Source organism: Papilio xuthus, unplaced genomic scaffold, assembly GCF_000836235.2.
Source record: "Papilio xuthus unplaced genomic scaffold, Pxut_1.1 DF826159.1, whole genome shotgun sequence".
NCBI lineage: Eukaryota > Metazoa > Arthropoda > Insecta > Lepidoptera > Papilionidae > Papilio > Papilio xuthus.
In genome coordinates this window covers 3770696-3792145 of record NW_013532490.1, presented here as the reverse complement: position 1 = coordinate 3792145, position 21450 = coordinate 3770696, and the positions used below count along the sequence as shown (strand labels likewise).

At 35.4% G+C, this 21450-nt stretch overlaps 1 protein-coding gene across 7 annotated transcripts in view; it reads left to right on the top strand.

Annotated features, from left to right (window-relative positions):
* PMCA (plasma membrane calcium-transporting ATPase 3) overlaps positions 1–21450 on the top strand; it is a 133370-nt gene that overhangs the window by 48914 nt on the left and 63006 nt on the right. For all 7 annotated transcript variants that reach the window (XM_013319249.1, XM_013319250.1, XM_013319251.1 and 4 more), the window contains one exon: positions 15106–15173. The gene's annotated coding sequence lies outside the window, so the exon portion shown is untranslated. The remainder of the gene's footprint in view (positions 1–15105; positions 15174–21450) is intronic.

Sequence of the window (21450 nt, the reverse complement as noted above, 5' to 3'; positions counted from 1 at the left end):
AGAAAAGGTACATCCGAACTAGCTAATGCTGGCTGTAAATAATCGTTAAAATTACAGGAATAAGAAACAAAATAATATTAACGGTGTTAACTTTGGCCATATTTGCGGTGGTCATTTGTGTTTAAATATGTTTGAAATTATTTTAATAAATATTTGTTTTTTTTTTTCAGGTAAAGAATCCGCGTGTTCAGTGGCCAGTATTCTTGTTGTAAGCAAAGGTAAAAATTAAAGTATTAAAATAAATAAAGTACAAGATTGAATTGACTCCCATTGAACTGTGGCTTTGTTATTTTAAGTAACTTTAACATGTTATAATAGAGATTTTAAAATTATGTGAATAAAAACATTTACTTATTTAAATTCTAAACTATTTTAATATTTAAATTACTTTAACTTTGTGTAATTAAAGTGCAAATTAAATGTTATGTTTCTACTCTCCAAAGTGTATTGCTTTGTTCAGCTGAGAGCATGTTATCACAACGCCCACATCACAACGTACTCGTATTAAATATGTACATACTAGCTGTCGCCCGCGACTCCATCCGCGCAAAATTAAAAAAATAGTAGCCTATGTGTTCTTCCATTCTATGTTCTACATTTATGCCGAATTTCGAAGAACAAACATCCATTCAAACATTGTTATTTTTATATTAGTAATATATTTTCATATTTTTGAATTTTAAACTTTTTGTACACCCATTCATTTTTTATGCAGAAATGTTTAATGATGTGTTATTAATGGAAATATTGTTTTTGCTACCAAATGTACTTAATATGTCATAATTAGTCTGTTAGCTCTTCCAGAATTTCTATTTCTATGCTGGAATCCAAATCCGGTAACGTCTAAACTTTTGAAGTTATAATATTAGAGCGAGAAGTAACATTGTACCTATTATAATTTGTCAAAAAATTATAAATAAAAAACATAATAAATAAAATAACATTTAATCCTTTCAATATTGCAAAAACAGCACAAAAATAATGAGAAAGAAATAACACATAAAACAGGAAATATTTACAAAGAGTGTTGCAATGCTGGCCGGATAAATTTTCACTCAGCTTAAATATTATATTTGTTTGTTGCTATGTTGGTTTGAAATACATTTCTGGATTTTTTGTGCATTATCTCATTTTGTAACCGGCGTGTCTGTGACGAGAAATTACTGATATCACCCTTTGTGTAGTAATGATAACAGTACTCATCCGTTTCCAAAATGTCTCATATCGTTTCAATATGGTAAACCCAAAGAGCGTCGGTGGCTCAGTGGTCAAGCACTTGACTTGCAATCTGCAGGTCCCGGGTTCGAATCCCGCCATGTACTAATGTGTTTTTGGATTTCCGATTAACCTATGTACATGTATCGGGCGTTCTTACGGTGAAGGAAAACACCGTGATGCAACATGTACATATCTGAGAAGTTATTCAAAGATTAGTGTGAAGTCAACCAACCCGCACTGGGCCAGCGTAGTTGACTATGGCCTTATCACCCTTAACTCAGGCTCCGAGCCCCTCGGTGGGGATGTATGCTGATATGAAAAAACCCAAAGAGAGAAAAGTAATATCGTTATATAAGTCTCGACGTGGGCACTGCCGCGTCACCAGATACCTGAAGTATATAAAGAGGTGAGCCTGCGCATCCTTTAGATACCGGCAATGTTAAGGCAACCATGATAGTAAGAATATCGTGGTTTGTGACTAGTGCTGGGGTGGCAAACATTTATCTATCAACGTGCTATTTTTCTAAAGAAATATTTAATGATGTCATAGACGTCCCATTATTATTGACTTTGGTATTATTGGGAACATTCTTTAGTAGACTGAGGATAACTATCGTTCATAAGTGAATGTAATTCGTCATCATCATCATCAGCTCACTATACGTCCCCAACGAGGGGCTCGGAGCCTGAAGCGGAGCTCGGAGAATGTGTCGTAACCATCGTCTTCCTAGGACTAGTGGAAAAGGGCTCTAAGGCGAAATAAGTCTTCTTTTGGACTAGTAACTGCAGAAAGTTGTGATGGATAAACTACCTTATGACGACGACTCCCTCTGCGCGTAATTTAAAAAAAATATTAGCCCATGTGTTCTTCCAGACTATGTTCTACATCTATGCCAAATTCAATCAAGATCCGTTAAGTCATTCTGGAGATACCTTCAAACAAAGATTTATCCAGGCTGCAATCTACACATTTGCATTTATAATATTAGTAAGATATTTCAGATACGGAACTACCAAATGAAGTAATCGCCTTATACAAGGTTGTTATCTCATGCCAGCACTTCTTCCCATGTCTTATAAGATTAATATGATTTCTATAACTAATCCAGTTAGTAAACAGTTGTTTAATGATTGTAAACTTGGCAGCAGAACCGTGGGTTGATTGTTTCAGCCGCGTGAGTATATTGTTTATATGCAATTTGCTCCTTTGTGCTGCATTCGATACGGGTCATTTAGCCGTGCTGCGACCTGAACTAGGCCACGTTTTCTATAAATTATTTTGATTGTACATTTTACGGAACTATTTCGGTCTTGCAGCGATTTGATACGGTTCCGTACAGTTTCTGTATGATTAATCTTTTTTAAAAGAAAATTCATCATCATCAACCTGCCCTTATCCCTATCGAGGGTCGGCACAGTATGTCCTACTGCTCCATACATCTCTATCAGCCGTCATATCCGAGTCTACCCCCATCCTACGCATATCCTCTTTCACACAGTCATTCCATACTTTTTTTGGTCTTCCTCTACCTTTGTAGCCATCCACATTCAATCTCATTACTTTTTTGCTTACATCATCATCATCCCTCCGCATAACATGTCCAAACCACGTTAAAAGAAAATAGAAGAATTCAAATCATAAATTGCATTGAAATCGCTGTAGAGATGCTAAGGAAATTGGATTTTATAATCAGAGTTAAATTATGTTCATTTGGATTTAAATCTAACTACGACTTTGCACTTTGGAAACCTTATACTAAACAGTCGTCTCATTTTCTTCAGTTGTAAAGTATGTTTCATTTTCTTTCTACAAAAATATGAATGCAATTTCATTATACATTTATTCAAATTCACGTGTTAAAGCTTACATTTATATCAGCTTGACAATTTTCAACCGCATTGTACACGTACAATTTCTCCACAAGGCTGCCTTTACATTAAATTTATCTCCTACTGTACTCTCTCTTTGTTTTACGACCGAAAAGGTTATTTTATTTTGTTCACTTTATTTTCAACGTACAGTTTTGTTTTAGTTTTGGTATCAAGTTAAATTACACATTTTATGTTTAGTATGCAATTGAAGACTGTAAAAATGATACGTCTTTTTGTAATTTAACTAGCTAAACCCTGTGGTTTTTCTCGTTTCATTAGTAACTATTTGTCGCACTGTGATGTTAGTCTATAATCTTCTTTAATAATGGGACTTTTAACTGCAAAAATAATTTATCAAATCTGATTTGTAGTTCTTAAATATAAGAACGTACAAACTCTTCAGCGTTATAAAATTACGTAGATGAAATGAAAATTTGTTACTATTTTTACTGGAATTATAGTTTTCTAGTTAAAGCAAACTTACGTTATTATGGAGTAACAAGGCGACGGAAGAGGAAGACTGCAGTCGCCAAATTGGATCGAATTAGTTACTTCCTCCTTACGAAAAGAAATATTCCGGCCTATGCCGAAACTTTTCTAATAGCTCGGCTATTAATACGACACGACTGGGTTTCCGGGCTAATAGATTGAATTTATTATTTGTTGATATTTGATCTTTTAGATGTAGTTTTATTTTGGTTGTAAACTGAGAATATAAATAATGATCGTGCTGCAGCTAATTAGGTTGTTTTAAGCGGCCAGACAATGTTTATCTCATAAGGATTAAGTTTCTTATAATAATATCGTCCATGAACTGTATTATTAACAGTTAAAAGAGTAGTTTAAAAATGCATTTTAATAGTAAAATAATATCCAAGAGAACAAAGATTACAAACAACTCCTATGCTTTCTTTCTCATATCTTTCGTATTCCTGTGCGTCCCCTCCTCCGTCACTTTAAGGTAGGCAACGCATCTGCAATTGTAGATATCTATGGGCTACGTTCGCTTCGATATTTCGGCGATTCGGCGAATCAAACTCGCCGCTTGATCGTTTTGATATAAAAAAAAAACCTCAATACTTGACATACTCTGTTTTATGATTAATACACAATTTAAAACTAAAAGTAGTAATGCAATTAATCACAAATGTTTAGTTCTCACACTAATCCACATCTTATATCCCTTCAAAGTCGTTCTAACGTATTTATATCAAGACGGCAGTATAAAGTGTTTGTTTCCACTAAGAGCGGACTTTATACGCGTCCTCGATGATTCACTGACAGAGACATAACGCCTCCAGGAAACTACTTGCACGAATTACCGTGAAACTATTAACAAACATTGTCGACTGCGTTTAGAGCCATCTGTCGCGCTTGCGAAACATTTAACTGGCAAATAACTTGTACTGTAGCCATGGTTTGTGCCATATTTTCTTAGCTTATTTACCTCATAATCTTACTTCTTAGTAATATAAATGCGAAAGTTTAGATGTATGGATGGATATTTGTTTGAAGGTATCTCCGGAACGGCTGAACGGATCTTAATGAAATTTGGCACATATGTTAAAGATAGTCTGGAAGAACACCTAATTATTACGTTTTTTTAATACCGCGCAGACAGGGTCGCGGGCGACTACTAGTATTCATATATTTGGATTTGAGTCAGTGTGTGAAATACAGATGTTAAAAAGATCATTGCAATAAAATAAGTATGCTACAGATATAATTTAATCTGACGACAACAACATAACTCACGCCCGTAACCACGAGGGTTAGGCAGAGACCACGAACCTCCATTTGGCGCGGTTCCGACACACATCTCTCTTCTACATTTATACATCTACACATACATGTGCGGTTGTTTCGGGTGCTCTAAAATTTCATGTAACATGGCTATAACCATTTCGACTGTAACTAACCTTAGTAAAGTTTGGACACTACTATGACATCAAACTAGACTTCTTTCCTAACAAATATATTAGCATTCTATAGTTTTACTTACATCAGGCAGGTAACACAACACGTTCAGTGCGACAAACTGACCTGGTGAATTCGCTTTTAAAATAAAAATAGTCTTAGTAGCATTGAATGTGTTAATTTCATGTTTTTTTATTGTATTATTTATGTTTATATTTTAATGATATTATGACTAACTGTTGTAGAAACAGATGTCAAATATGTTACACAATAGCGACGTTGTAACAATGTTATCGCAAAACTTAGACGGCAAGGACACTCGATTGTGCCAGCGGACGTTGAGATTCTTGTTAAATGCTCTGTGCTCGTAACATGAAGATGTATTTACTGTAACTGCACAGATAATACTGACAGAGAGTTCACACTTGAATGTTGAAGAACTTGGGTCTTTTGTTCTTAGGGAAGACTCTCGAAATTTCTATAATTGACACTAAGAGTTGAAGACAAAGTTATAGAATATTGTTACAGTATTTTTTTTTCTATATTGGGTCCTGTCAATGTTCCACTATTGTCCAATATAGGATTCTAATTTCTAGATTAGTAGTATTGATAAAAGGTTTACATGAAGAGTATAAAATGGAATTTATTTTATTTTGAAAAAAATATAAAAAACTTCTCGATTGCCATTATTCTTAGTTCGTTCAGTAGCCTTGGATGACCGCAAGCCGTTCCAATGAGATTTCATAAGAAAACTGCTTGAATGAATATTGAAAGAGTTCTTTCTTTGTAACCGCATAAAAATATTTTAATATCGCTTTTCATTTGAAAGAATGCCTCTACTATTATTAGCTTATTGCAAAATGCTTTTAGTTGACAAAAGTAATGAGCTTCTTTAGCTCTTAGCGTGAGTTTCCACTGCTGAAATACTTGTTACATAAACTGATATATAAACACGGCTAAACACTCACGTATATTCGTCCGGTGGCGGCACCGATTAGTTTCGAGCCCATCGGGGGCCCTTCATCAGGATGAGTGGTACTGGTATTATTTCGCGGACGCGGCCCGTCGCTCACCATCACATAATTGGTATCTCTATTTTAACAAAATGAGAATTGCTCTTTAATGGAAAATGTTGATGATTCTTCTACTATTTTATTTAAGACTCTACATTCAACTCGTTAAAAGACGTTTAAGTCATGGGAACCGAGGCCGGCCGGCGTTGGCGATACTCCAAAGGCCTACGACCACTTCGACCTACTAAACAATGTTCCCCAAGTTTGCCTTTTAAGAACCCGTTTCGACTAGCTCGACTAGTCGCGTGCGATTGCTGTTTCTGTTGAGCAATTTCCACTTGCGGTGTCGCGATTGCTGTATATTAAATAGTCATTGCTTGCGGTGAAAGTCGTGTTTGGTGGAAAAGGGTTACAAACCCTCGTTTCATGAACTAACACTCTTGAATTAACTTGAAGTTACAAAAACAACTCGTTAAGTGAAACGGTCAAGGCTAACTTGACTCCAAGTTTTACGTTTCCAGCACCACTCGAATACAAAATTAAATTATACACCCAATAGAAAGTTTAAATTTTATATTAGTTGTTGTTTAGTTTTTGGGTAGAGTTTGTTGAGGTATATTAAATTATTTATTTATTTTTAATTTAAAGATGACCTGTTTAACTTTGATATCGGCACGAATACGGTTCTAGTGTTATTCAAGACTTTGTAAAGTCACATTTAACTGGTCAATAGTGTGTTATGTTTGTTACTTAATTAAATTAAAAATGGACTGTCATAAAATTTTTAATCTAGCCCTCCGGATAAAAGAAACGTTTTCATTTATTTCTGTATGAAATCGGGTCAAGGTTTTCAATAAAACTGCGGGCGAATTGTGAGAGCAAACAAATAATGTTTGAAACGGAACGGCCAATAGACAAACATTTGTCAGCCCTTCCAAATCTTATCCGACCATTACATGATTACATGGAGATCGGGTGAAGGGGAACCTTTTTTCCTTCCCTGATGGACGTATGCCGAATACGTCGCCTTAATATGCCGTTAAAAAGGCTCGTTTTCCTTCACCTTTTCGGTTAAACAGTCTGACATGGATGAATGGCTGTGCCGTGACGAATTTTGCCGTAGTGATGTAACTGTAATATATTTTTTTGGTACGGAGTATGCAAAAAGGTTTTAAATGCAAATATCCAAGTAACGATTAGAATGTAATAAGGAGGAGAAGGTGTAATACCATCTCTTACTCCGTGGTATCAATGAAATAACGTATTTTCTAACTAATCAATACATTTAAGACGCTATAAATGTTTTATACTCTTTATATAAACATCTGTTGGTACGTTTTCCGCCTTCGTTAAGTTATAAAATGACGAACGCAAATGTTAACCTGTCGTACACACGCGAAAACGTTGCCAGGTCAAGGCGGCGCCCACACGACCGTGCAACCTTTAAGTCAATGTAGGGCTGCCAACGTAAAATAAACGTAAACCTAAAAAACAACAATCAGTGATTGGACAACCCTCGGATTTCGGTCGAAAAGACTATTACATCTATTAACTTTTCACACTGAACACTTTGATCCGGATACATCGATGTCAAACCTTTATCAAGCTTGATGATTTGGATTAAACAAAGATATGGCAACCCTAAGCCTGGGGCAACCAACGCCTCAACGTACACATTTACGATAACATTTTTATTAATTGTATTATTGCTCAAGTTCTATTATTCCTAGTATCTTGTAATATTTTTTTTAAGTGGAAGCACATGGTCTATTACGTCATAAACCTTATTCCTGCGATCTTCCAAACAAAAAGTCCGATGTTCTTATATAGGCTCTGGTTAGTTTTATTATTAATGTTATTGTATCAATAAAGTTATTTACGATCACTGTATAACCGCATATCTCTCGTTTATGCCCTGTCGATACATAATGGATATGTATACAAATTTCATATTCTGAAATAACAATTGGTAATTCCAACTTAAACATTTTTGAGGTTATAAGATGTTACATAATTTAATACTGCAGAAAATCAGCTTAAAGCGTACGAATGTGAGATCTAAAAGTTTTGTCTGGATTGGGTACGAAAGTAATCATTATGAAAATATAGGTCAGGTCGCATATAAATATAAATTATTCAGTTAAATTCCGCAAATGTTGACAATCTTATAAAATAATAGCGAAGAAATCCGTGTCATAACTGGCATTAAATTATCGATAGGGCAGCTCAAACATCGGCCCAAATAAGCCCTGGCGAAGAGTCAATTCGGACGAGTCAAACGATCTAAACCTCTGACCTTATTTTTTCTGTTACGTAACATTTTCAAGTTTATGAACCGACGATAAAGAGAATTGTAAAAATTTATTTCAACGTAGGAATCTAGTAAGATAGTTTTACGGTCTAGTGGCCCTCCGGGGATCGTTACCCTAAATTTACTACCGGACCTCGTTCCGAGTACTAGTACGACTCGACGGGGCGAGCCGTGCGCGAGCGTAAGGAAACTCTGGCACTACGGAGTCGCGTGTTTTTCTGCCAAGCCACATCGCTCGCGTGCCAACTTTCAGATATCGAGCGGTGTTATTACTGGCCGACTTTATGTTTTCCATCGCCTGGCCGCCGCCGCCACCGCTCCGACTCATTTCGACTTTCTCGAGCTGAGGGTGCGTAATCAGTAAGTAGGAATATTCATATTGCCTTCAGCCGTAGGGGAAGTGCAACGCTGTTCGAGGGCAACCTTGATGCAGGCGGCCGCGACTGCCCGGGACCGAGGTTCGATTTTCACTCGGAACATCAGCGCGCTCGTGTCTCGCCCGGGTAGGCGTGGCCCGCCGGCCGGTCAATAGCACGGCATCGCGCGTCCCTCTCGCGCGGTCGGCCGCCGCATGCGCCCGTCCCGCTCCTTCAGGGGATGATTGAAACGTCTGATCCGCAGGCGCCCGCGCGCCCCCGCGCCCCCTCGCCCCCTCACCAAGGACGTTCAGTGAATCCGTCCCTCTCTGCCGCGGTAGCACGTGCCTCCGTTGCTATATTTCATAATATAATGTGTGCCCCCTTGGTGTCGCGCGAAAATTCACAAGCAATTATGAGTCGAGTACCTGATGAATTGTGTGAGGAGTTTGCGTGAAAGGAACCTGGGTGTCGGCGGCTCGGTGGTGAGCGGCGAAGCCGGCCCTGTCTGGACACTTAGTGAGCCTCCGATGTGATATGGAGACAAGGGGAGATTCAGTTAACGTAAGCGCCTGCTCGTGCTATCCGTCCTGTGCACTCTTTCGCCTTGTCCCTGCTCTCGCATCGCCTTCAGGTATGCCTTCTGCTCCTTTACTAACACTTCTTGCCAACGTGTAAATTTAATCTAACAAAATGAGTAACAATTCTTTATCTACGATGACATAATTTGAGTTGTAAAAATGTAGTACAAATTGCCGTTGACCTGTTTATCGATATGTGAATGATGTCAAAAATTGGTCAATTTTCTTCTTTTTAGTTACATTAATTGGCCTTTACTTCAATAATGACTTCATTGTAATAGAACTGCTTTATGTAACCTTCTTCTATTTACTTGTTAAAAAATCTGATCTACACATAGTAAAATTAATTTGTAAAAATGTGTATGCGAGGATAAAATAAATATGAATATAAAATGTAACATGAAAGCACTATCTATCACTAGATCAAATTATGAATATTGGAAATTTGCAAAGCTGGCATCGGGTCGGTCCATCGGGAAATTTAACTTCTACCTCTGTGTTCCCAACGAGGTATCCAATCAAACTTTTCATCCTATTTCTTGTAAAACATAACCTGCAATAAATTTAACCTATTTATTATAAAAGTGAATTTTTGTATCAACTCAATTTAGTATATAATCTTTTTTGACGTAATCTTTTCTTTTCGAGAAAAAGTCAAATAAGTAGTTACGGTAAAAAGAGTCGTTACGATTTTACTTGTCATATTTAATAAAGACTGTACAGTATGCAGAAAACATGACAGTTATTATAATTAATTATTATGGCATTTGCAAGAAAATTGTAATATTTTAAATTAATTATTTTAGTATAACTTATCTGAATGATGTTCCTGCATGTTATACTAAGTTACGTAATGCATAGTCTAAGTAAAGGTAGAATTTTTGAGATGAAGTATAATGGCCTAGTTTCATCCCTATATTATTGATAGAGTAGAAATGTCAATGCAGCATTATATTGCCATAGACGGCGCCCGGTCGTCGCCGCGAGTCTAGACGCGTAATAATTATATACCGAGCCAAGAGAGGCGTATTCTGAAAACGTGAGTCATCCAACATTGCCACAGGATCGATCCTATCTCGCTATGCCGAGAAGGTCAGCCAGTAATCTAATACCGCCTATTGTTTGATATAAAAGCTTAGAAACTGATTCTATGAATATGTACGTATTTTTGCGCACATATTTCTTATTTAAGATATCATGTTCAGTTAATATGTAAAAAAGAAAACATAGGCTACTAATTTAGTTGTTTTTTATCCGTGCGGACGGAGTCGCGGGCAATAGCCAGTATTAAATATAGCTATTTTATGCTACATTGGAATAATGTGGAGCGTTGGTGAAAGAATTTTTAAAATTGGTCCAATACTTTTTGAGTTTGATGAAGATTGCGATTTAATGCCACTAAACACATCCATAATATTAAAAGCAGTCGTATATTAATTGGAGACTAAAATGTTCTTATACACGAACAAGGGCTGGCACCTATTTAACTTTCATCCAAAATTTTGGTTTTTGAATGGTACGATTTTGAGCTATGGAGTACGCGTCGATGAGCGTTTGTGAAAGTCATTGGATTTTGTTTTTTTTTTCGTCGTCCGCTGAGAACTAATGGTGAATGAGCTTTTTATATCGTACTCCAAGATATCAAGAGTTCAGGTTACACAATTGGTCACTGATCGTTATTTTTTGGCAGCCCTATCTAATCCACTATTTGTAAAACAATACTCGTTTGTATTACATCGGGTACGCAACGAGTAACGTTGAAGTATTTTTAAATCAGTGAATAAACTCGCATGTCGCAACAGTGGTGAAGTCATCACAATACCACATAGTATAGAATCGGACGCGCTGATTCACTTCCTAGTTTCTAGTTGATTTTTTATACCAAATCAATAAATATCTAGTACGGGGAATGTTACATGCACATCTCTATTGAGGTGAGTATAGACTAGAGCATAGCATTTACTTGTAACACAACAGCGAACTATGATATGTTCTAGTGTATCGCCCTTTCTCGAACCTAACTTGCATTGGAAAATTTGCTTAGCAGTATACCATTTATAAGAATGTTACATTCCATAGAAACGCTTGAGGAATAGCTCTAGTCTATACTCACCTTAACATTGTTGGCATAAGGATGTAATTCACTTGTGTAAATTGCTGTATATTATAATGTCTTTAATAAATATAAATTCATATTATATAATTGCATTTTTATCTATTCCAACAGTGATTTTTTTTATCATTAAGACTGCGGAACAAATACCGTAATTTGATAATTGTCACGCACAACACTAGTGCTGGTGCACCCGTCCCCATTTTGTTTTTATCATTTAATTTGATCTAGGAAGCTTGTGTTGTACAAATATTTAATCATGTTTAATGTGATTTTTATATGATAAGGTATATGTCTTTGATAAGATTTCAAAGTCATGCCAAATACGGTAGTATTAATTTTAAATGAAGATTACATTCTTACTGAAAATACTTTTGTCAGGAAAAACTAAACATGTGATTAGAATTGAAACACTGATGACTTCAGTCTATAAATGCAAGAGAATATTAATTGAAAAATTGGTGGAAAAGTATTTTACTTCAAATTATCCCTAACACTAAAGAAATTGATAAAAACAGGTTTTATGTGAATGATTGGGCGGTGGAAACTCATTAGTGCATATATCTGATGAAGACCTATACTTTAAATTAAGATAAAGATTGGATATATCTGTGCTTACCTTTCTTCTTCAAGGACTTAAATATCAAGAAAAGAGCGGTACACCTTCCTTAAAGGCCGGCAACGCATCTGCGGTTCCTCTGGCATTGTGGATGTCCATGGGCGTCGGATTAAATAATGTTAGGCGATTCGTTGCTCGTTCGCCCCCTTCCCCTATAAAAATCATTATCAGCTCACATGACGTCCCAACTTTGGGGCTCGGAGCCTACACTAAGTTAGATGGTTTGAGGTCGAGTGACCTGGTACCGTGTGGTTCATGTAACTGGACGACGACACTAAGCCTGGTATATGGAATATTCGCAGGCGTCTCGAAGTTGCAGTAGGTTAGTAGGTAGTAACATTTTCACTGATAACATTTGATAAGGTAATACTTAGTAAATACTTACCAGATTGTTGCTGTGACAATGAAAGTAACATGTACAGAGTCTTTAAACATTTACATATCTTAAAATATTAAGTGTTTTTTTTTATCTTTATGTTGAAGAAAGATACAACAATCACGTCTAATATTAGTACTCATGTTATCTGTGGATCTAGGAAGTTGTAGACATGGAGAAGATTTTATGTGATTTGTAGTGACGAGCTAATATTATGTTGTTAAGAATTACTTTAATTGCAAGGTAATGTATTAACTTATCTATCAAATGTATGTTACTTTATAAAGTTAGATATTATTAAGACCTATGGCCAGAAATTTACGGACTCCATCAAGTCGATATCTTTAAACTGTCAGTTGGCAGAATTTTTATTGACGACTGCAAAACGGTCCGTGTATGGCGAAATTCAAGTGCTGATTTACAAACGCTAACTACTTGAAGTTATACGTGTATGGTAGACTAAGTAAGATTGCTGATTAATTGGCTATGTTTCCTACATAACTTGGCCATTGTTCCCAATTAATGATTTTACGTGAAGTAAAATAATAAGGTATTATTTTTGATTTTATAAAATGGTCGCAGCATCTCAAGGCCTGTTGTCGCAGTTGGCAAATGTTTGTTCTACCAAAGACGTCGTCCCTAATTGATTATTTGTACTTGCCTCGCCCCTTCTTTTGTGTGCTTTATTTCGGCTGTATTGAGTTATTGCCTCGTTCGGTGTTCGTTTGATGTTTGGACAGGCTACCGAGGACGGTGGTAAAACGTTAATGATTTTATAACTGGTTACTTGGCTGTTATTGTTTAATTAAATTTGGTTAAAATGTTAATTCTTCTCGGCTTAGTTGAGTTTGCTAATTTTTTAGTATCTCAAACAAATTCTGATAAATAGTTTTAAATTAATATTCCAAAGACTTCGTAACAGCTAAAACCTAAGCTACGTGTGATTTGTGATACAGAACAAAAACATTTTGGTCCTTAATACAGAAGGAATATTGAACGGTTTAAATAACAAGTATAATAATTTTGAATTCTAAACGACCACTATATTATCAAATACAAAAAGATAGGCTAACGTTACTGAACAAAAACAATGTAGTCACTTTAGGCAATTTAGATAAGGGTCACTTTTGTTAGGCAGAATACGTAAACCTTTGTTCCCAGTCGAAATTCGGAGGACTATTATCTAACATGTAAACTGTAGTTGCTATCGGATTAAGGGCATTAGGCGAACGTAAACCCATTACTGTACAGTTTGCTTGTACCTTGCCAGTTTATTGTGCTTCTATGCAGTATTATTCTGTTTTTTCTAGGCGTGCTAGAGGCCTAATATTAGTCTATTCCCACCCTTGAAGGAGTGAGTGAAGGGGAAATATCATTTTTCTGTGTGTTCCTTCTTTGTTCATTAAATGTAAGCAATCCTTGCATATGTCTATGGGCAACAGTGGCTTCGCTATTTTGGCGAATTCATAGAACCGTCTGCTCGTTTGTCATCTTATAATATTTAAGTTTAGCAGATTTTTTTTTATATCTCGATTGATATTTTGATTTTGACCTTAAATTAGTTTACTTGGAACTTGGAATTATAAATTAGTTACCAAATATGATATAAATGTTGGTTTAAGTTTTGAAAAATTGATTTAAATTATAAATTTTTTAATGTATATGTTTAAGTATAGTTTTATTTTTAAATGTATTTATCTTCCTACACTTAAAATGATATTTTATATTTGTAACTATAAAAGAAACTTAGCACGACATATCTATTGTTAAGACTTTACGACATGTCTTCTATCTATCCTTTACTCTTTGCGTTGTGTCGCGTTCGGTTGAAAAGTTCAACGGAGTTTGTTGCGTTTGATTAATTATTCTATAGAAAGAGGCTTTTATAAGTCGATACAACTTCCACAAACTTTGTAAAGACGTAAGCAATGAAATTGATGGTACGAAAGTTAATGCCGAATCAGAATTCAAAGAAAATACATTTCTACAAAATAACGAATTTCGATGGTATATTGTAGCTTTCATTTTATTATTCTACGAAACTATACTTGGAGTTCAAGGGGTTTTTTTTTAAATTACACTATCTTGCCATAGAATGAGTAGGACTTTTGCAACCCATATTTTCTTTAAAAGTCAAATTAAAAATCTGTCACCATTTTATGTGTATAAAAACATGCTAATGACGAATAAGGACATACGTATTTTTGAAACCGAAGTCCTTTAAGGGTTCTAAAGTGTTTACATATTAATGCAGGTGACTGTACAAATGTTGGTGTGGACGGTTTGCTACTAGCTTACGTTCTCAGTACACGCCTGCCCCTTACATTCCCTATTTTCTCATTAATCGTTACCAGATCATTATTCAAGCCAACGTCAGAAATAGCTTTCGGGGAAATGTTGCGTTGGAATTCAACCTCGCCTGTATCCGTGTTAAGAACTGCTATAATTGTTTTGACCGATACAAGTCGAAAATTACATAGTTAATATGTTTGATTTAACTTTTTAATTAAAGAAATGTGTAATTTACATAAATGAGCTCTACATTGAAGAGTTTACTAAATTGAAGCCTCTTTACTCTAAGACGAAGTAATTATAAGTGAAAGTTCAACTCCGTTTTACATCTTACTTGAATCTTAAAAATGTTATTCTCTAAAAACTTCAGTCTTGATTGCTTAGTTTATAAGTTGTAACCGTAATTGGGAAACGAATGTATTGTTTTTTGTTTCCAGGTCGCCACCTGCAGCATAATAGGGAGCCATACGCTGCGGCGGAAAGACGGGTGCGACACGCACTCGTGGTATGTATTACATTTTATACAATTATAAAAAAAAACTACGCAAAGCCTTGCCTTTATAAACAGACTAATTTATTGTACTATAATAGCTTTCGTCTAAACATTCGCATTTATAATATTAGTAAGATTTTATGGTTTTATTACATTTCCGAATACCGAAAGGATACATAGACAGAAATGTATGAAACGGCATACTTTGGCGACCCTCCGTAAGGAAAATTGCAGAATGGCGATGACAGGTCAAATATCGTCCGCAAAGCTCTTGCTGCGACTCTTTAAAAATGTACAGACTTGTTAAAGTAAATTCTATATTGCATTCGGTTCTAACAGAATGTGTACATTTTGAAGTAACTGAAATTGTATAAGGTACAAATATTGTATAGAAACCAGATATTTGAGTTGGCACGTCAGATACTCTAGTACTTTTCGGAACGATGTGCCAACTAGCATCAGGTAATGTAGGACTTCTGATTTATTCTATGCACGTCACGTTCGCCCTGACCCAAGCCATGCGCAGTAATCCATTTATGCCCAAGGGATATCAAAAGAATTGCTGAAATACACTATATCATTTGTCCTATGCTTTTAATGTATTATTAAGTTAACTTAGTTTATGTTATACTAGCTGTCGCCCACAACTCCGTCCGCGTGGATATATAAAAAAACTTAATTAGTAGTAGCCCGCCCATCCAGTTGAGTTATAAATAGTGTAACTAACATGACTTTCTTTTATCTTAATATAAAAATAAAATATTAGCAGATTTTTTCTTAATTTACTAATATAAAGCGGCAAACGAGCCAGTGATCATCTAATTCGCTTAAATAACGCAGAAACCACTGCGCATAGACATCTGCAATTGCTGGGCGTTGCTTACCTTTTAATCGATGGAGGGGTACACACACAGAAAGAGAATATTTCCCTTTACTATGTGTTCGTTCCCTCCTCGAAATCCCCATCCCCCCGGGAAAAGGACTAAAATTAGGCCATCAGTGTACTCTGTTTGTACAAATTACCTAAAATAGACGTCAGAGCTTATTAAGCCGAATATCCCCAGTTTAACTAGTCATTAAATATTGCAGCTACCCTGTGATGTTTACAGTACAGCGTATCCAATTAGGATTCGAGTCCCCCATTAATCTTCCCCAGCAACGTCACAATCAACGCGGACCTCGGAACTCGATAAACGATTTAGCGAACTTATAACACACATCGATAGACGTTTAATCGATTTAATATTACTCGATTAAAAAATTTAAGAACTTTTTACAGTCAAGTTTAATAATCCACTGTATTTCTGAGTTAGCCAGTGAGAAATGCAAATATTTTAATGAGATATTTTAAAAGCTTAATGAAAGCAAATAAAATGCAATAAAAGATGACTCTACTTTTATATACGGTATAAAATAAATATTATTATAATCTTACTAATACTATAAATGCGAATGTTACAATGGATAGAAGTTTGTTTGAATGTACCTCCAGAACGAGTCAACGGATCTCGATGAAAGTTGGCATCGATATAAAACAAAGTCTGGAATACACAGGCTACTGATTAAGGTTTCGTTTAATTCAGCGCGGACAGGCTAGCTACAGCTAGTTTTAAATAAAAAGTAACGTGATAATTAAGTACTTTAGTATGAATAAAAATTTATTCAACTCAAAAACCTTTATCAAACTTTTATCCCTCTTTATAAATATGATCTACGTGAGAATGATACAGCTACGGAGATAGACGTGAAATTTTAATATGCAGATAACGTTCTTTCAACACGTAGAATTTATACTAAGCTCTTTGAATATATTACTTGCAGGTTTAACATAATTAAATATAAGTTAAATGCATTAAAATATACGTTTGGATTTTCAATTATTACGTGTTACAAGGTTAACTAAAGAAAATCCTTTAAATTAGGTTAGTAAGAAAGTGCGCTCTTTTATACATCTTACTAATATTATAAATGCGGATGTTTAGATGGATGGATGATTTTTTTTTTTAATTTGGCATATATGTACATAGCCTGGAAGAACACATAGGCTAATGATTAAGTTTTTTATATTTCGCGCATTCGGAATCGTGGGTGACAGCAAGTATATAATAAAATAAATAAGGACTATGAGAAGAAATAATTAAAAATATGATATTGAGTTCACAATGTTTTTGTCAATAGCAATGGAAACGCACGGTTATATGTTCATAGTAAATATATTTGTTGTTACATAAATGAATATCTTCTAAATATAATTTGAAACTTTGTAGAAATTTTCTTAATTTTGCCTGAATACTATAATACCTTAGAGTGCAATCCATATCATCATCATATTAGAGACACATGACAGCATCTTTGTTGTAATTTCAACTCTAATCATATACAAATACAGTTCAGACTAGCGTATATAAGATTAGTACGAGGGTCATACCACGTTGCAATACATGAGAACCGCAAACTGCAACCGCTCAGAGCCGCGCAGGCTGCGGTCTCATTTTGAATTCGAATTAGATTGAACTTTAATGCGTTTGATTCGCTCCACAGTATAGTTCCACTGTGGATTTACTTTTATAGAAACGTATTGTCATCTCTCTCGATCGATCTGAAAAAAAAAGAGTTAGCAATATGTTGATTACAGTTCGTCAGTAGAATTTCACTGTTAGAGTTATAGGGTGATGATTATTTCGTTAACTGCTGTCAAATGTTGTCTCAAACATATCTTACTACCAGCTGTCGCCCGCGACTTCGGCCGTGTGGGATTCAAAAATAGCCGATTCTTAGAACTTCACCATCATGTCTTTTCGGAGTAGTATGGTAACTAACATTGTGACACGAGAATTTTCCATAAGCTTTGGATCTTTTACGTAGCTAAGTCTTCTTTTCGATACTATTAGTTATTTATTTTTTGTATGGATATAGTGAAGTAAGACACCCATAGTAAATGTAACAAAAGCCAGTAAGTGACGAAAGCTTTTCACGTTGAAAAAACTTACGTATTTACATACATCTATGTATTTGTATATCGTTGGTACTTGAATTTGAAAAGCTTCACGCAATAAAACCTGGAAAATTTATTCATTCTACATCTCTATAGGAGGCCTTCGAAATGCTTGAGTGCGTTTTGTAAAATACATGTGCCGTTATTTCATTCAAAATCTTTTTATTTACAAGAATAGTGTAGTTGTTGACCTTCAAATTAAAAACAAAAACTTCTCATATCTATGTCGATTTATCACAATAATTACTATGACGATTAAAACATCCGTACTATAGAGCTCTCTTAACCCATTAGTGCATAACGTTCGATAAATCGGACGCCAATAAAATTGTTATTTTAGGAGTTATATATGTTTTACTAACCGTTTATTTTTTTAAACAGTAGTGTAATATATATTTGAAGTGGTAATACTGTTGGTATGACATTCCGGGAAGCATAACGTCCGATTTATCGGACGGGCTATAAAATCTAAATTTTCATATTGATTAAATATTTTATACAATTTAATGGTCAAATACACTCGAAATGAAAATATATTACAGTGATCATAATGAAAAAGGCGTTAATAAACTTTATGCACTAATGGGTTAAGATATCTTGCTTATTTTATTTGTCTAATTTGACATTTGTCTAATCAAAGCTATACTAATTCTGTTGATTGTTGGTTAGTCTGCATGATGTGATCGTCCATTTGTCTTAAGGCATATGTAGTAATATTATACAATACGTAATATAAAATAATGAAGGAAACAAAGCAAACGTTGCAGTGGTCTTGTTATCATTTTCGTAGAAAAGTAGAAGGAAAATATCCAGTTTCCTTGTCTCCTGTCCTCTGTTTGTTATTTCTTCTGGCGCAAGCGCCGCTGCTATATGATATACTAGCCGTCCACGACTTCGTCCGCGTGAAATAAAAAAAAAACTAATTAGTAGCCTATATGTTCTTCCAGACTATGTTCTACATATATGTCATGAGACATTCTGAAAATATCTTTTTACAAACATCCATCTATCAAAACATTCGTATTTATCATATTAGAAAGTTAGTGAGATGACACGCGCACGCTGCCTAAATTGTGCGACTAACCGCTAGTGGAAATAGGTACTAAGATGAAGATACTGAAAGTCATTGGGATTCCTTGGTGAACCTTTACATGACCATATCAAAAGTAATTCAATCAGTGTTGTAGTGTTATGTACCAGTGGCGCATAATGAAGCTGCGACCCATCCCGCCGGCTTTGTTACTGACCTACTTCGCAACGTTGTAGTCCCGCAATGTATTACGTAAAATCTATTTGCCTGAAGCCCGGCTTATTTCTGCGCGATATCTGCTCTGGATTCTACCTCTGTGACAGTTTCATATGTTCCATACAAAGTACTCAACACTTTATTGTATAGGAAATGTTTTTTTTTTTAATATTAGAAGATTTTTTTTGTAAATTTACTAATATTTCTTTTACCATTCCAACTAAGCTCTAGGCTTGTGCTAGGATATGGTTCACGACAATAGTTGAATGTCGGGATTCGAACCCCCGACCTCGTGATCAGAAATCCGTATCCTTAACCATTAGGCTATTGACGCTTACTAACTAATCAAACTATGTTATATGATTTACTATCAAATGAAAACTATTTATATTGAACCTTGTTTACTACTGCAATACCATTAACTTAATAATGACGTCACTATTTGCGTGATTTAAATATTGCCATTGGATTGATTCAAGCGATTTCCATCCTTATATCTTATCAATAAAAACTATTTTACTATCTGCAAGCTCCAAAGAACGTGAGGTAGGCTACATGTCAGGGCTCATCGTCTATGTTGATGTATGAACGAAGTTTTATCGACCCATGTTATTTCGTTCACCTATACAATTTCTTTGATTATAATTTATGTGCATATCAAATAGGTCCGTGACTTAACATGATAGGATTAGTAATGTAAAGAGAAGTATCGCTTTTGGACATGAAATATTGACCTTTTGAAAATATCTATTAGTCATATTTGAATTGAAAATGGTTTCAAACAAAAATAAGTAGTAAAATTAAGGGTATGATATCCCAACTTTATTCTCAGTTTACGTTAATCTGGTTCAACGCTAGATATGATCGCTGGACTGGAATTATATAAACTGGGTATAATGCCCGATTGTTTTGACTAAATTCCGTTTAAATTTAATCGCCTTGTTTGTGTATTTTTTTTAATAAACTGTATACTTTACATACCTATTAACTTCACAACTGTTCATCCCGATGATCTTATCGGTATAATAAAACACATTTGGGGGGTGCGATTTACGTCAAAACATCGAGCATTACCCCCACTTAACGCAATTAAACCGACCCATAATTAAAACACGGCCATTTTTGTTCGCAGCCTAGGATAATTAACCTATTCCCAGCTATGGTCGAGGGAAAGTTTACGTTGCCCGATCTCGAAATGTGTGCCCAAGCAACTTTTAATGAACCCCGGTTACACTGATGGATTCGGGAGAGCCGATTTTCTTTTTTTTTTCGGCCGCGAAATAATTTTATAGCGTTGTAAGTGGCCAGCTGTTTTTAATGGAATCGATTATTTAAATTATCGAAGCGATTAATAACTCGAATGTAATTTATTGCGAAATAAAATTTTACGTAGGTTAGGCAATAAAAATAAAGCAACAGCCAAAAATATGGAACGATGAATTCGTTATGTCAAAATATTTTTGTTTTTAACTATACGTAATTAACCTAACCGCAAATGTTTGGAATGAAAGCTTCATGTCCCCTTCGTTATTCTGAAGAGCAAGCTTAAATTTAAATACCCGTCTAGTCGCCGCAAATGACCCAATAGGGGCTTTGCATCGACCGATATCTAAATCCATGTCCCGTCGAGCCCTTTTTCCCCGTTAACACATCTAGACCGCAAGTCACGGCGCAGCCTGATTGGCGGCCATGTTGGCCGGGCGCCTCGTGTTTTGATTGTACGATCGACCTCCTTTCGAATACTGCTATCCTGGTACTTATATCTAGTCAATCAAAGTAAATTGAACTAAGTTTCTAACCGAAATTGATGACTCTAATTTACATCAACACACATACAGTGTTAAGAAAGTTATGAAAGGATTTTGTAACGTATTTTAGTTAAACTGTATACAGTCGAACCGTGGATAATTGAAAGTCCAAGGAACCGAGTTTCTCGATTATGGCGGTCGTCCATCGGGAACGGACAACGACTTTCACTTAAGGTTGCTCGGGTATCCAGGTTCGACTGCATATTTAATCAGTTTATTTTTGTGCTTCACTTGTACGGT